This window comes from Odontesthes bonariensis, chromosome 3, assembly GCF_027942865.1.
Source record: "Odontesthes bonariensis isolate fOdoBon6 chromosome 3, fOdoBon6.hap1, whole genome shotgun sequence".
NCBI classification, from domain to species: domain Eukaryota; kingdom Metazoa; phylum Chordata; class Actinopteri; order Atheriniformes; family Atherinopsidae; genus Odontesthes; species Odontesthes bonariensis.
Window position 1 is genome coordinate 35083566 of NC_134508.1, and position 16535 is coordinate 35100100.

Below are 16535 nucleotides of genomic sequence, written 5' to 3' on the forward strand. Positions count from 1 at the left end.
AGGTGTGGTGGTTAGCACCGTTGCCTCACAGCAAGAAGGTTTCAGGTTCAACTCCCAGCTGGGGCCTTTCTGTGTGGAGTTTGCATGTTCTCCCCGTGTAAGCGTGGGTTCTCTCCGGGTACTCTGGCTTCCTCCCACTGTCCAAAAACATGCATGTTAGGTTAATTGGTGTCTCTAAAATTGTCCTTAGGAGTGAGTGTGAGCGTGTATGGTTGTTTGTCTCATTTGTCTCTGTGTGGCACTGTGATGGACTGGCGGCCTGTCCAGGGTGTACCCCGCCTCTCGCCCATTGACCGCTGGGATAGGCTCCAGCCCCCCCGCGACCCGACCGACGGATTCAGCGGTATAGAAAATGGATGGATGGATGTTTCACACTATATTGAATGTTATTAGTTTAATTTGTCTATATTCATGTCACTACTCGCAATTTGGTATCATGACAAGGTGTGAAATCTTCAAATAAATATAATCCATTTATTGTGTCAACAGACAAATTTTGCTGCTTTTTCTTTATGTGCTACAGCACATGAAAATAACTGTCAACGCATTGTCACAGCCTTGGTGTAATTGTGACATATGGACTGTTGCATCACATATGTAAGGACAATGTGCTCATTGAGAAATTGAGAAATTTCAGTCTTTCCTTGCATTTTCCCCCACTGTTTCATCTCCTTTTTACACATTACAAACTTCTTGGTACTGAAAATGATGTGATTAAGGTTGGGTGTTAAAAATGACTTGACCAAGCTGAGGTTATAAAAACAGGATGACAAGAGCCAAGAGCTCTCCTCACACCACTCCAGTTTTAGTCACTCCTAACATTTGTCATGTTTGTTGGCCTTACAAGGCGAGGAGGGGCCTTGTCTTAGGATTCCTACATTAAAAACATTGCGAGTAAAAGAAATAAAAGTTTGCTTGAACACATGCAGACCCTGTGTTACAAACTGAACTGCTACCTGGAGACAAAGACCAAAATGAACAGGCACCAACACAGGTTTGGGTGAAAATGAACAGAGAGAGTTAGTAAGTAAAGTCACATGACCTGGCCTCAATCAAGGTTGTCAATTGAGAGCACACTCAGATAGTTAAGGCCCTCAACAAGCATCAATCAACACCCCCACTTGTTCTCACATTTACAACAAGAAAAACAAAAACATTGCAAAGAGCAAAATCACATTTTGGTTCGGCAATCACCTAAATAGAAACCTAGAAAAGGCAAGAAGCTTCCCTTTTGTAGCTGGTTTTGTCATTTGGTCAGCAACCATTTGATCTGTTGGGCAATACTCCAAAAACACATCACCATTTTTTACAGTAGATCTTACAAAATGATATTTGATGTCAATGTGTTTGCATCTCTGTCGGCTAAAGGGATTCTTTGCCAATGCAATTGCCCCCTGGTCATCTTCATAAATTACAGGTACATCATAATGAGAGTCAAGATGTTTAAGCATTTGAGACAGGTACAAACATTCTTGTGTAGTGACAGCTAACGCCATGTACTCAGCCTCACATGTTGACAGTGCTACAGTTGGCTGCTTTTTGGTCTTCCAAGAAATCAGAGGACCATTCTTACATAGGCTAACACAATAACCAGATGTACTACGTCGGTCAGTTGCATCTCCTGCCCAATCCGAGTTACCCAGGCTCCGCCCTCGCAGTGACGCAACACCTTCGGCTCTCCTACACTTACTCAGGCAAACTGCTCATTCAGGTGGATTCGAGTTCCCGAAAAAATGGGAACTCCACCCACTTTGTCGGGAAGCAATCGACTTTGAGCAGCGCCAACGGCCCAGGGTAGAGGCGTGTTCAAGGTAGTGACGTGATTGAACTGCCACTCAACCCATGGATTGTACACGGAAGCGCTTCATTCAATATCAACATGGAGCAGCGTCAAGCTTTTGACACTGCTGTAGATGCTGTAAGAAAAGTGTTCGACGGGAGATTCTCGTTAAAAATCGAGCAAAGAACAGCCCTTGAATCATTTCTTGACAGGAAAGACGTTTTCGCCTTGCTCCCTACTGGCTTTGGTAAGAGTTTAATCTACCAGTTAGCCCCGCTGGTAGTTAAATCATACGTCAGAGGAAAGAGTGGTGTAATTGACTTAAGCTTAGGCACAGCCTTTTCTGGCCACAACCAGTAGCAACCCGAGGGAGGCGGGTTGACCAGGCCATTTCGAATCGTATTCGTTATGGTCTTGGTCAGACCAGAATCTCGAAGAGATTTGAAAGTCTATGTTAATCAGGCTAAATCCGAGTCACTATAAGGCTACGGCTACACGAAAACGAAACGAGGTTTTTTTTGAAAACGGGTACGAAAATTCTTGCGACCACACGGAAACGCGCTGCTGTCCAGACGAGAACGATGAAACGATGCAGTACACACGCCGCTGTGTCACGCCACGCTGTGAGACAATAGAGAAGTGTTAAAATTGGCTCCCAGCGTCAACGTGTGACTGACGCAAAAACGTTTTAGCTGTAACAATGGAAACGAAACGAGGCCGTTTTCAAACTTTCCCACTCTGGAACCCGTTTTCAAAAACTATCGTTTTGGGGTAGTGGGAACGCCGGCTCCGTGTGGCCGCGACAGCGAAACGATAAGAAAAAGTATCGTTTACAGTGAAAAACGTTTTCGTGTAGCCGCAGCCTTAAGCTTAGGCACAGCCTTTTCTGGCAACAACCAGTAGCAACCCGAGGGAGGCGGGTTGACCAGGCCATTTCGAATCGTATTCGTTATGGTCTTGGTCAGACCAGAATCTCGAAGAGATTTGAAAGTCTATGTTAATCAGGCTAAATCCGAGTCACTATAAGCCACCAACTGTAACCCATCATCACATTTCCTGTAACACAGCATCTTGTCAATTGTGCCTTTCAGATATTTCAGTACATGTTTTACAGTCGTCCACTGCTCTTCTGTTGGCGCACTGAAATATTGTGAAAGTTTACTTACGACACAACTCAAATCTGGTCTAGTGCATGAACTAAGATAGATTAGGCTACCCACTGCTTCTCTGTATTTCCTGAGGTCACTCATCTTTTCATCGTCATCAACTCATTAAGAATGATCTTAAATTCTAAATGACAAAACAGTAACATACAAACTATCAACACAAAATTAAATGAGCCTTGAAAATTCACTAAACATGAGCCCTTTTAAACAGCCAGTCATGTACTGCCCTAAGGGGTTAAACACATTAACTGGGTGGGTCAAACTATGAGTGCCCCCTATTATTTGGTGAAGAAGGCCTACATTCAATCCCACAGGGTGGATGAAGGCTCTGCCAGCCAGACTCATTCATTTTTTTGGTCAGAGTTCAAACTGGTTAAAATGGGTTTTAACCAGTAAAACTTTAATCAAGTGACATACTTTAGTCAGCCTCCTTCAGATATGTTCTACAACAACTTTTGAAACATCGATACGCGTAACCTGCATGAAGATGTAATGTTGAGATAACCTGTTAAACCCTAAAGTGAGCATCATTTCCTTAGAGAACTCTTTAGTGCTGCTGGGATTATCCCCCCTGCAGATTGTCGATGGGCCTTGTCCGAACAGAGTAAGCAGGGCAGGGCCTTTGTTAGAGCCTTTCAGACAGAGATACCCCTCCCCGATTCCCCCTGATCCCGAGGCGAGATTGGTCGGGTATCCGTAATTGAGTCATCTGACTCGGTCGGACCTTGCCTTCCACAGCTGAGTAAACCAGCACAAAGAGACTCTGGCTACTTTCCAGGTTAAGTGTGCCGCGTGTGTGCACAATTCCAGCACATTAGCCCCATGCTGTTAAGATGCAAAACACTTTTACTTGACCTCTGAGATGCCCGTGGCTTCTTTCTGTTAGCCTCATTCAGACAGAGCTAAGCCCATAAGAGACAAAATGCTGCTAAAGATGAGTTGAACCAAAAAGCATGGAGATTGAGAGACTGGAGAGACTGCAGCACCAGCAGAGGAATGATAGATTCTTCTTCTGATCTATAAATACCACAGTTAAATAGTTCTGGAAAGCTTGCGGACTTCCACCATGTTTCAATCAAAGCAGTCTCTCCGGCATCAATCTCAGGTGTACTCACACAGAAAAAAATTGAATTGAATTGAATTGAATAACTTTACATTAAAGCTGCAGTCTGCAGGATTTCTTGTTGTCATACGTAAAGTCCTACTTTTTGGCATTTTAAGAGTTTATATGATCTATCAGAACGCTTGAAGTTGAAAACGGTGACCTCCGTAGTCGCAAAATGCAAGAAATGCTTATTTTTTAACCGAAAAATAAAAAGTTATTCAACTTTCTGTCCCGCCCCTTCAAAACACATGAGAACTCGTGCACGTAGACGTGCATGCCAGATGCGCCTACACGACTCCTCATTCATCAACTCACCTGTCATTTGCGATCATGGAAGACACAGTAAGTAGACTAGCCCGTAATGAAGTTCAATAGTCCAGGTAAATAAGCGTGGGGACGAGCCTACCTTGTATCGCGCGTGCACAATCGGTGATTGACAGGCAGCAGAGCCCAGCTCGTAAACCTGATTGGTTACCTTTTACCGGTCCGGTCTGCAATTTTGTAAACAAACCTGCTGGCTTTGGAGGGACCTAGCGGGACATATAGGGGACCTAGAGAACTCATTTTTTTTTGTATTGGGGTATTTAATGTACTACTTTCAGAATCCCCGGACAGTTCCAGGCATTATGCTTGAAAAAGAGTTGCAGACTGCAGCTTTAATGCCAGCAGTGATCCCAGCAGTCTTCAGAAGTGCAACACGCTGAAAGAATAACAGGGGAGGCCTGTGGTTGCAAGAAAAGCTTCAAAGTTGCTTGATCTGTACGTTTCCATTTTTTACTAAGACTGAGGTGCCCAATATGATGGATTCTATAAGAGAAACATTATTTTACGTGCACATCTCCTGCAAAACAACTTAGTAAAAGACATTAAAGCAGACATTGTTCCCCGTGATGCATACGAAAGCCATGGGGTTCAACTGGTCGTTCAACTGATTTTACACCTTCAGCGACGTGTTTTTTCACTTTTAATGCAATAAGCAGCATGACTCCACAGCCAAAGTCTTAATGACAATGATTTTGCTTTACTTTTACCTGTGCGGATGATACTCAAACAACAGCTTCCCATCCATCATATGGAAAATAATGTTAAACATCTGCTCTTACTTTTCCTCCAGCAGGTGGCTCTTTGATCAAGTATAAAAATGTGCCGTCAGTCCCTGACAAAAAGAGTCTGCTTATAAGTTCAGATGGATGTGGACTGACATGTTTATAATTTCTAATGAGATTAACACTCTAGACTAAAAGTTGGATCAATGATTCTGACACAACATATCAAACGGGATCTTTTTGCACACGTACCGACGTGATGCTTGTTAACAAAATGAAACACAAGTTGATGTTGCTCAGTGGTGGGGCTTCTCACAACAGCTTTAAACATACCGGGATCTTCAGACACTTTGATTGAATAAAAATGGACATAATATGCAAGTTTCAGCAACGGATCATAATTGAAGGCCTTAAAAAACAACCCATACATGCAGTTATTTTTCACTTTTATGACATAAAAATCCAAAAAAACAGACACATGTCAAAGTTGTAACACAACAAAATAAAGATGCCAAAGGGGATGGGCAGCTTTACAAAGTAGTTTGTGTTCACATCTGGTGATCATTATGCCAACCAAAGCTTTCACTGCTTTGCTGCACACATAAGAAAATATATGAGAACAAACATTAAGGCTGAAGAAACACACGAGGCAGTTAAGCTGATCGTTATTGTATCCAGTGGATAGTAGGTCAAAAGGAAAGTGAGTATGAAGAGGGTACAGATGAGAGAGCACTGGAGCCACCTCGTATGTAAATGATCACTTCTCAACATAACATGTGGAAAGTGTGCGGCTCTCCTGCTCTTGTGAAATAAACAAATCAGCCTTTTCAGAATGCTGATAAATAGCGCAGAACAATTCATTTGAATAACAGCTTACCACCTGAGATCAGGTGTCAGCTATGAAAAGATGTGAACGTAATTAAAGGGTTTGAAAGGGCTGGCTATTCCATAAGAACAGCTTGTCATGCTTTCAAGTGGACAAGGGCCCCAGCATTTAACCCCAGCAGCTTTGAGGAAAGTCTAAGTGCATCTTCAGCCAGCCTGTTGTTGCTTTTTATTCTTGGAGAAATCACTTGGCCTGATCTGACTCTCCTGAGTGGATATAATGAGGAGGAGGCGTGCATCATCACCAGAAAACAATTACGTAGGTGCTTGGGAACCAAACAGACTGTACGGGCAGAATATTGCATTATCAGCAACAGTAGCTGTGAAGAATAAATGGCGTATAAATAAATTGATCAAATAAAATCACACAAATATGTGGCTTGTGTCTGCAATGGGAAATGGTACAACTGACATTCTGCCCCCGTCAAATGATTCTACATCAGTCCCCCAGCTCAGATGGGGGATGTAAACGTAAAACCCAATGGACATTGTTGCTGAATGTGTCGTGCTCGGGTCTGCTGGACAAACATTTACAAACCAAAACTTCTCAAAAGGAGGCCCTGAAGCTGACATGACCGATCCATTTCACCCGTCTGCACAGCAGCTGGAGGCTCAAAGTCCACCTATTTAGGACCAACTCCTGTGGTCCAGTCAAAAATAATAAACTATATTTTTCATGCTCAACAGAAACTGTGGTCCGTCACATCCTGTAGGATGGTCCAACGGCATTCCTTCCTGTTTCAGAAGTGATGGTGTTTGGTCCCAGTGGCTCTTGCAAATCCCCTCCTGTTGACTTGGGCCCCTTGGTGCAATACAGGAAGCCAACAGTCGCAAACTTGGGTTTTAAGATGGACAGTGATTTTAAATTGGACCGGCAAATTGGTGCAATAGTGAAGTCCAGCTTTTTTTGTATCTTAGTCTCAGTGTATCTGGTCTTAGGTGAAGCCCTTCTTTGCACATACGCACTTTGAAACAGTAATCAACGCCTTTATTACATCTCGGCTAGATTACTGCAATGCACTTTATTCAATTCAATTCAATTCAAAAATACTTTATTTATCCCAGAGGGAAATTAAATGTTGATGTAGCTCAATTAAATCAAAGAGTTATTATAGATGCTGATGGCTGTGGGCAGGAAAGATTTCCTGTAGCGGTCCGTTTTGCATCCAAACTGAAGAAGCCTTTGACTGAAGAGACTCTGTTTTCTGATAACAGTCTCATGGAGAGGATGTTCAGGGTTGTCCATAATTCTCTTGATTTTATGCAAAATCCTTCTTTGCATTATTGTCTCCAGAGGTTCCACAGTCGTCCCCAGAACAGAACCAGCCTTCCTTATCAGGTTGTTGAGTCTTTTTAGGTCCCTGGTTCTGATGCTGCTGCCCCAACAGATGATGCAAGAGGAAATGACGCTCTCAACAACAGACTTGTATTCTGAGTTGTACGTGGTACCGATAACAGATTAGATAAATTCACCCAGCAGGTTGACTGTTTTCGATTCCTTCTTTTACGAACTAATAGAACATACAATAGTGTGTGTGTGGTGCTGGTGCTCCTTTTCTATACAGTGTTGTGTGTGTTGGTGAAATATTGCTTTGCTTATCCCTGGCTTGGGTCTGTGGGACCCATTTTCAGGTTTTGCTGAAGGAAAATGGTATGAATACTTTTTTCACAATGAGATTCACTGGCCAGAGCTCAGTGCTACGCCGTGTGCTACCCCACCTCAGCATGCTGATAGCCCAGCTGCTGATACAACCTCCACACCAACAGGGCCTCCAGTCACCTCACGCTATGGTCGGATTACCAGGCCACCTAAAAGACTGGATCTCTGAAGGGAAAGAAAAATATGTATTCTGGTTGTTGCCAAATGTTTATGTTTGTTTATGAAGTTGCTGCTGCCAGTATAAAACCAGTTGTATTATGTTGCCAAATGTTTATGTTGTTGTCGCTGCCGGTATAATGTACAACAGTGATAGGTTTTGGCATGATAAAACAAGTAACTTTCTTGAGTACTCAGTAGGCCTTTGTTTCAGGTCTCAGTTCATATGCCATTGCTTTAATTAAGAAAAGGGAGATGTTGCAGGACATGTGCTGCCACCTAGCCTGGCGACGCCATCCTACGTACTTCCGCCCAAAGATTTTGGCTCCGCACATAGTCTGGCCAAATCCCCCTACCTCGGTTCGCTCAGTGTTTTGCCAATCAGCAAACAGTTGCGAGTGGTGACGCAGAACTCACGCGCGGAGTCCATTGTAGTCCATATAATTGTAGTTCAACCGCAGCGGAAATCAACATGGTGACGGAAGAACGCTAGAAGCTATCCATGAAGTTGTCTCAACTCTGGAGATCATTACACAATTAAAACGAGAGCAAGAGGAATGCCTCGTCAATTTTGTTAGTGGCAAGGATGTCGTAGCTCTCCTTCCAACTGGCTTTGGGAAAAGTTTGATTTATCAAATGGTACCGGTATAATGAAAGCGGATGTGGGAAGCGTGATTCGCGAGCTAGAGCCTCGCGAGAGTAAGCATGAACCTCGGCGCATAACCAACGTCATTTCTAAACATTATCATTGGTTAAGGGAACTCCGTTACTCCAATAAATTTAAGTTGCTGGGTAAGGTCCCGCCCTCCATGGAAACGGATTCCTCTTGGGTTTTCCCAGACTGTTTGACAGAGTCAACAGTCGGCTTTCGCCCAGGCTAGCTGCCACCTGCCTTTATAAATGTGTTGCTGCTGCCATCTGTCTTTGTTATGTGGTACTGCATCGGTGGTTCTCCTGGTGTATGTTTACCCACTGTAACTTGCGCTCTGCTGTTTTACAACATGAATAGTCAAGTATACCAACACCACTGTGTCCTCGTTCATGAAACAAAGTGTGTGTGTGTGTATATATATGTATATATTAGTGGTGGGCATAGATTATTTTTTTTAATCTAGATTAATCTCACTGAAATCTTGAAATTAATCTAGATTAATCTAGATTAAAATGGCTCATTCAGGGGGGACAATCCGCGGCGTTCACGGAAACAGACGTGTAAACTTTGGTTCCTATCCAAACAATAGTCGTTTAATCCTGAGACTGTTGCAATTGCCGTGTCGAGTGCTTCCATACAATAGTGTAGTAACCCCAAGCATACCTTTCTCACTGCAATTAAGTTTTATTTCGGATTTATTTCGGATTTACTTTCGAATTTAGTTTATTTTCACAGCTGCCTCTGCTATTCCTGCTCTTCTCAGGTGTACCTAATGTAGTTTTACATAATTTGTAAAAGTGATGTATATCTTGTATAACAAATTGTAAATAACAACATGTTTATTCGTGTTCCTGCCCTCTCTTTCCTCATGTTTTTTTCCGCGGGGGTGCTGCATAGCCGCGGGGCCTTTAAGAATTGAACATTCTAAATGTGACGTCACGAGCTACCAAAGCTACCAAAGCAAATTCTCAAGCGAAGCTTCTCCAGCGAGTCAGCAACATTAGGGCAGACCAGTTTATTCACATGCATGGCTCCAGCAGTTTCTCTAGCTACGCCAACTTCTCATATTCAGCACTTGTTGGGAGGGCGAGATGGTGCTGCTGTTGAGATAGCGTTGTGTGCAGTGCGTCTCTGTTGCGCCACACGCGCAGTATCCTCCCTGCGGCCACCATATTAGGAGCGCTGTCTGTTCCAACAGGGCAGATTTTGTCAACTATCCCCCACAGATAAGCGACCTCCATAAAGTGCCTAGCACAGGCTTCTGAAAAGTAGCGTTCTTCTGTTTTAATCACACCTAACGGCAGACAAAGTACATCGGCCCACACCCGAGCTAAAATATCAAGGTAAAAGTCATCACAGTTTGCTTAGGCTACCTATTTTGACCCAGTTCCCAACCCAACTTTGAGAATAGATTAACGGCGATATTTTTTATATCCCCCGATAAGACTCTCAAATTATCGCAGCACGTTAACGCCGATAGCGGCCCACCACTAGTGTGTGTGTGTGTATGTGTATATATATGTATAGTGTGCGTACTGTAAAAAAGCATAAAATCTATCTCTCTTTGTTTCTACATTGTCCTGCTTTTTTGTCCTTCGCCAATCACATCGGTGGTTTTTGACTGCTGGGCGTATAAAAAGAAAAAACACATGAAAGATAATGTTGCTAATATTTTGCTAATGTCTCTTCAGGCTCCCACCAGCTGCAACATCCCACCTGGGCCAGCCACACCCACCACCTCCACTGGGACGTCATACCGCTCGGTATACTTTCATACTCATGTAACCTAGCTGGCTGTTTGTTTGTTTGTTTGTTTTCTGTGTGGTATACTGTTTCCGTTTTGTTTCCAATCATGGTGGCATATTTTACACTAACACGTGACAATATAATAACGTCTTTGGTATTTTGTTTATATTTTAAAACTCCTCAGAGTTCCTGCTCCAGCGCTACCATACCTTTACCAGCAACAGACCTTGCTCAGTAAGTACTCATTCATATTCATGTTCATATTTGTTTGATTTACTTCTCATTTACCTCTCAGTAACCTCTCATCTTTGATGGTCCATGTTATTTAGTTAAACATTCCTTAAATAAACAAACAGTACAATCTATAATTCTCTTCAGTCAGAAAGATGATGAGTGATGTGAATGCTCATCTGTTAGGTCTATAATTTCCTCTTGAATAACCCTTGTTTGTTATAGAAACATGCCAAATGTCATATTCTTTGCTGTGTTCTAGAATGACTAACAAGGAAGACATCAGATTTCCAAAGAGGAGCTTGAACATGTTCTTTCACTGAAAACCACCTTTACAGAAGCGGCATCTATTCTTTCAATCTCGAGGCCAAATTTCTACAAGTTACTGCAAGACTATAACATCCCAACGTCAAAATTTAAGAGCATCAGTGATCAACAATTGGATCTTGAAGTGTCACAAATAAAAACTGAACACCCAAATATTAGAGAAGTGATGCTTATGGGGCATGTCCGCTCCAAAAACATTGTGGTTCAAAGACAACGTGTAAGAGATTCACTGCTAAGGATGGACCCAGTTGGTGTCTTAGCCAGGAGAAGAACAGCAATAGTTCGGCGAGTGTACTCTGTCCCACATCCAAATTTTATATGGCATGTCGACGGAAATCACAAGTTGATTAGGTGGAAATTGGTTGTTCAAGGTGCCATAGACGGCTACAGTAGGATGTTGATGTGTCTTCACTGTTCCAACAATAATCGTGCTGAAACTGTGAGAGACCACTTCACTGCAGCTGTTGGACAGTTTGGCAGACCACTGCACATCAGGACTGATCACAGAGGAGAGAACGCTCAGATTTGGGAGGACATGCATGCAAGCAGGGCTGAAGGCTCTGTCTTAACAGGAAGTTCTGTACACAACCAGAGGATCGAGCGTTTTAACCGAGACTTGAACAAAAACTGCAGCCATATTTATGCACCCATTTTTTATGAACTGGAATCCCTGAGTATCCTAGACATAGATAATGCAACAGACCTATTTTGTCTCCATTAGCTCTTTCTACCCAGAATCAACCGTACTTTGGAGGAATTCTAAGCTGGATTTAACAATCACTCTATCTCATCTGAAGGAGATAGAACACCAGTTCAGCTTTTTAGTCTGGACAATGATTTGCCTCATCTTCACAACCCAGAACTCTCAACAGCAGGGATAGTTTTTTGTTCCTCACCAAACTCTAGAAGAGGATTTTCCCCATTGAATGGCAGGGATTTGCAAGAACTGAATGATGCCATTAACCCTCTTCTACATGACAACAACAATGGCAAAACATTGTTTCAGAGAACACAACAGTTTATTTTGGATAAACTTGTAAATGTGTGATCTCAGCATAACATGGACAACTGGGTAACATTAGCCTCATTGTACTTTCAAAAGTCCACTTTTGTAAAGAGCTTGAGGAGGAGTAGGATGAGGAGAAAGAACACATTCTTCAGTTTGTCACAACATATTCAACATCAGTGAATCTGAATAAACATGGCTTTCAATGGTGAGGAGGGGAATTAAAAAATGTGATCTGAAAAGTACTCCAAATTTCTACTTAAGTACCTTACTTGAGTAAATGTACATAGTTTCATTCCTTCACTACTGTTTGTTGAGTATAAAAAAACTAGTAACTCTAGTTGCTAATTTAACTCGAGTTAAATTCATAACAAGATGAAAAGAATGTGGAGCAAGATGGGAAAACACAAGCTATAGTCTTTATTTTTCAGCTTTCTTATGTAATGCAATTGAAACCACTGCTTTCTAATATGAACAAACTCTATATGCCTCAAATCTCCTCTATGGAATACATTTACACATGGACACCATCAGCCACTGGGCTGTAGTGGAAAGTTTTAGGGTTGTTACCATGCGAGGGGCAGAGGGTACACAGAACAACACAGCAGCCTGATGAACTGATTTCAGTGAATTATTAGTAGATTTACAGTAAAAATTAAAACTAGGACAGCACATTTATGCTAAAGTTGTGCTTGCAACAACAAAGCCTTTACTTGTACTTTAATGGTAGCTGTTAAACATCTCAAAACACAACAATACTTTAGTCCAGTTGTAGACAACATAAATACTAATAGCACCTCATATCCGAAACTAAAGAGTGGAATCCTGACATTTGTTTAAATGGTGCTGAATAAAAATCCATTCATTAATGCCACTAGGAAGCAGTAGTTGAATTCATCATCATCAGTCATTGTTGTTGCATTCACAAAAAGGTGAAGCTCGTTGGCACACGTATGTGCAGTGGGAAGATATCTGTCTTCATCATGAATAAATATTCATTTAGGAGTTGGATGAAAAACCAATGGCTGGGACTTTGCTGCTCCCTGTAGCAAACGCAAAGATGTGACCAGGGCTCAAAGTCTTCAGGAATGCCTCCTCCTCCTCGGTTAGAGTCCTGTCCCCATATGTGTCTCTCAGCTCTTTATCTAAAACAGAGGTCTTCAACAGGGGGTCCGCGGAGGTACTGCAGGGGGGTCGCGAAATCTTTGGTTGATTAGACAATTTTTAACATTTAAAAAAAAAAAAAAAATTTTTTTTTTTTTCAAACAATTTTTTCTCACAAATTTTGTGCACACGTGTGCCATTCACAGATGCTTTGAGGATTCATTGCCCCATCTACATACATGTTTAAAGTTAAAATCTGTGGATTATTTGAATAGCTCAGTGTTGTATGCAAGATGTTTGTTTATAAATGGCAGTGGCACGGCAACCCTGTGCCTTGCACATGTTTAAAATAAAGACATGAATATATTAACCTGTGTATTATTTGAATAGCTTAGTATTGAATGTACAATAACAGAGTAGCTATATTTATAAACGGCACTAGGCCCCGTTAAATATAAAACACAATTGTATGCCATATTAATAGTAGGGGGGTCCCTGCTCCAACTCTCCATCAGTTTGGGGGTCCCTGGCCTGAAAAACGTTGAAGACCCCTGATCTGAAAGCAAAGGGAAACCAGTGTTGACTTGGAGACTCGGAAATACTCAGGTTTAAGAAAGACTGAATCAATGACTAATTGAATAACTAATGGTTTACTGTAGAGGTATTTTGGTGAAAAAGCAATGTTATTCTTACAAGCTATCATAACAACTGTATTCTTGTTACATGGTACATAAACATTAGATAGGCACAGCTTCATGAGTTGTAAAGAATAAAATAAATCTGTACGTTTCCTGGATTTCCTTATTGTATAATATACTGAATTAAAAATACAAACTTACTTTCAAGACATTGGAGAAACTCCCTAAATGTTCCCATCATCAACTCCTCCCTAACTCTTCCGTTGCTCCCCAGTACAGAGTAGCTTGGTTTGTGAATACCAGCTACAAAATCAGCTGCTCGACCTTTGACCTTTCCTGGTATGTCAAGCAGCACATGCAAGCTGGGGTTCTCTCTCAGGAGTGATAAAACCTAGAAGGAAATTCAACACCATAAATGAAAGGCCATAAAAATGAGTAGTTATGGTTAAAGGCGGGGTAGGGGATCTTTTTCTGGAACATTTTTTTACATATTGCTTGAAATACTCTTCACACCCCCATTGCAACCAATTAATTAAAAGTTTTGACACAAATATGAAAAGTTTTAGTGGCCTCTAGAACGTACAATCTAGGAAAAACAGTATCCAATCATTGTGAACGGACCGTTCCTTCTCCCTGTGCGCGTACCCTGCTCCGTGAACGTCCAGAAGCTTGGCAGGAAGCTAAACTAGAGCCAGCTTGGCTAGCACCTAGCATTATTAAACGTATAGTTAGCATAAACTAAGTACTAAATACGGCAACGATCGATGCTTGCTGGCAGAACAGCGCTCGTGCACCTTCGTGCTCGTGCGCGTTCATGTACTCTAGAGGCGTGCCTTCGGGGGAAAAGTGAAGAAAAGGGTTGGGACTTTTTACCGGTGTATTTTCAAAATGCAGCTTCGCTGGACTCAAAATCCAGGATCTCCTACCCTACCTTTAAATGGGGATATGGCAATTCTTAGTCATTTTACCACAGCACGGAGCAAATATGATACAGAACTGTGAGGTGAATCTTACTCCATAGTGGGACAAGCCATCAATGAGTTGATCAAGACAGCTCTGCCGTTGCACAACAGTATGGTATAGAACTGCATTTTTCACAAACAAATCTCTGTTGGCCATGGTGACAACAAGTGGAAGACCCTCACCTTATATCGCCATTAGTCACAGCTGCTGACTGCTTTCTCCAAATCATCCTGCAAGGTTGCCTGTTGAACCTAAATATTACAGATCAGATCTTTAAAATCTTATTTTCTCAGGGTGGTCAGTGGTGTAGTGGGTTAAGCAGCCGCCCCATGTACAGAGGCTACAGTCCTTGCTGCAGTGGGCCCCGGTTCGAGTCCCGCACCGGACAGTCGTTTGCTGCATGTCTTCCCCCTCTCTCTGCTTCCTGTCTCTCTCCAACTGTCCTATCATTAAAGGCATAAAAAGCCCCCCCAAAAATCTTATTTTCTCAAATGACTGCATTTAATCAACATTTACAGAAGTACTATGTAGCATTTCACTTACACTTAGTTACCTACCAATGGCAAGAAAGTCATTTTTAGTTATTTATTGGGTAATATGAAACCAAAATAAATAAAATAAATAATGCATTCTACCAAAATAAAAGTAACTGTACTGCTGTGGAATAGTCAAAAAAAGCAAAGGCTTGCTACAATAGTCTTCAGGTCAGAATATTGCCCATTACCTTTTTAGGTTGAAGGATGTCCCCAGACACAATGTAGTCCACGACACTCGGGGACAGGAATGCAGGTGCTTCAGCCCCTACAGTTATTATTACTGTAGACTTCATCCTGCCAATGGTTCCATACAGTCCATTTTGCAAGTGGAGAATGTTCAGTCTTGGTGTGCATCCATTTGGTGTGCCTGAAAGATTAAATAAATTAACACCGCATTCTGTATCGTGTACTCTGGCATTTTCAAACCAATATATTTAGAAAAAACCTTCAAAAGCTCCACTGTCTTGGAAGATAGGCTTCACCAGTAATCGGAAAAACTCTCGCCTGGGACCTCCAAGGTCGGCAGCATCTTCCTCAGCGTCATGTTCATGGCTTGCAAATGTGATATAAAGCATCATGTCACAGCTTTGTGCAAAACAGGTTCTCTTAAACACACGTTGGGCTGTTGGCCAAGCATTGGCTCGACTAATATAGATCTGTCTTGTTTCCGATGTTATAACTCTCTCACTGTGAGCTTGTAGAAGGCCTGCAACTTCTTCTTTGCTCGGCATTTCAGATGACCTATATTAAAAAAAAGACAATGACAAAGATAAACAGACCTTTGGCTACCTCTGCATTTACTCCACTATCACCTTCAGTGCATGAGGAATTGTTCCATGTTGTTTGCGATGTTTACGCTGGTGTAAACAAGAGTTTTACTGTAGTAAAAAAATACTTGTAACTCTTACTTTAGAATATTAACAGCACAGTCTTCTAGTAGACAACACTGAATTGCCTCTTCAAGATTCTCATCTTCCTCCAGATGAACAGGGCTGAGCAAACGAAGATAAACAGGGACAACAGAAAATTCAGCAGAAAGCCCAGAAAGAGAGAGAGAGAGACTTATATCAGAAGTTCATAATGTAAATAGACCAACATCTACACTGCTGTATTTCTATGAAGCCCAAACAATATCTTACACAACTTGTGCCACATTATAAGGAAACAATCGTCTCGGGTCCCCTGCCTGGCCCTGATTTTCTCTTGAGTGCTGCTCTCTGTCTCCTGACATCTGGCCTCACTGTCCCTTGGTGGTGAAGGCACTGGACTCCGCATTGCATAAAGAAAAGGAAGTCAAAGGGAAATATTTTTGTAATGATGTTAATCTAATCTTATCTAAGTGCAACTTAACCCTAATTCCATCTTTTAAGCGTGTTTCCTTTAAAAGGCAGCCTTTAAGGATTTAGGGTGAAGCAAAACTGAATGAGATGAGCAAGGTTTGAGAGTTGCCTCTCCCATTCGGTACAAATGACTGAATTGTGCTACTAAGCTCAGTCTACATCTCTTATAATGACTTGTAGGTAGATGAATGAAG

At 41.9% G+C, this 16535-nt stretch overlaps 1 pseudogene; it reads right to left on the reverse strand.

The window, feature by feature from the left end:
- LOC142376976 (dynein axonemal heavy chain 8-like) overlaps positions 1–15545 on the reverse strand; it is a 58488-nt pseudogene extending 42943 nt beyond the window's left edge.
- Between the last annotated feature and the right edge of the window lie 990 nt (positions 15546–16535).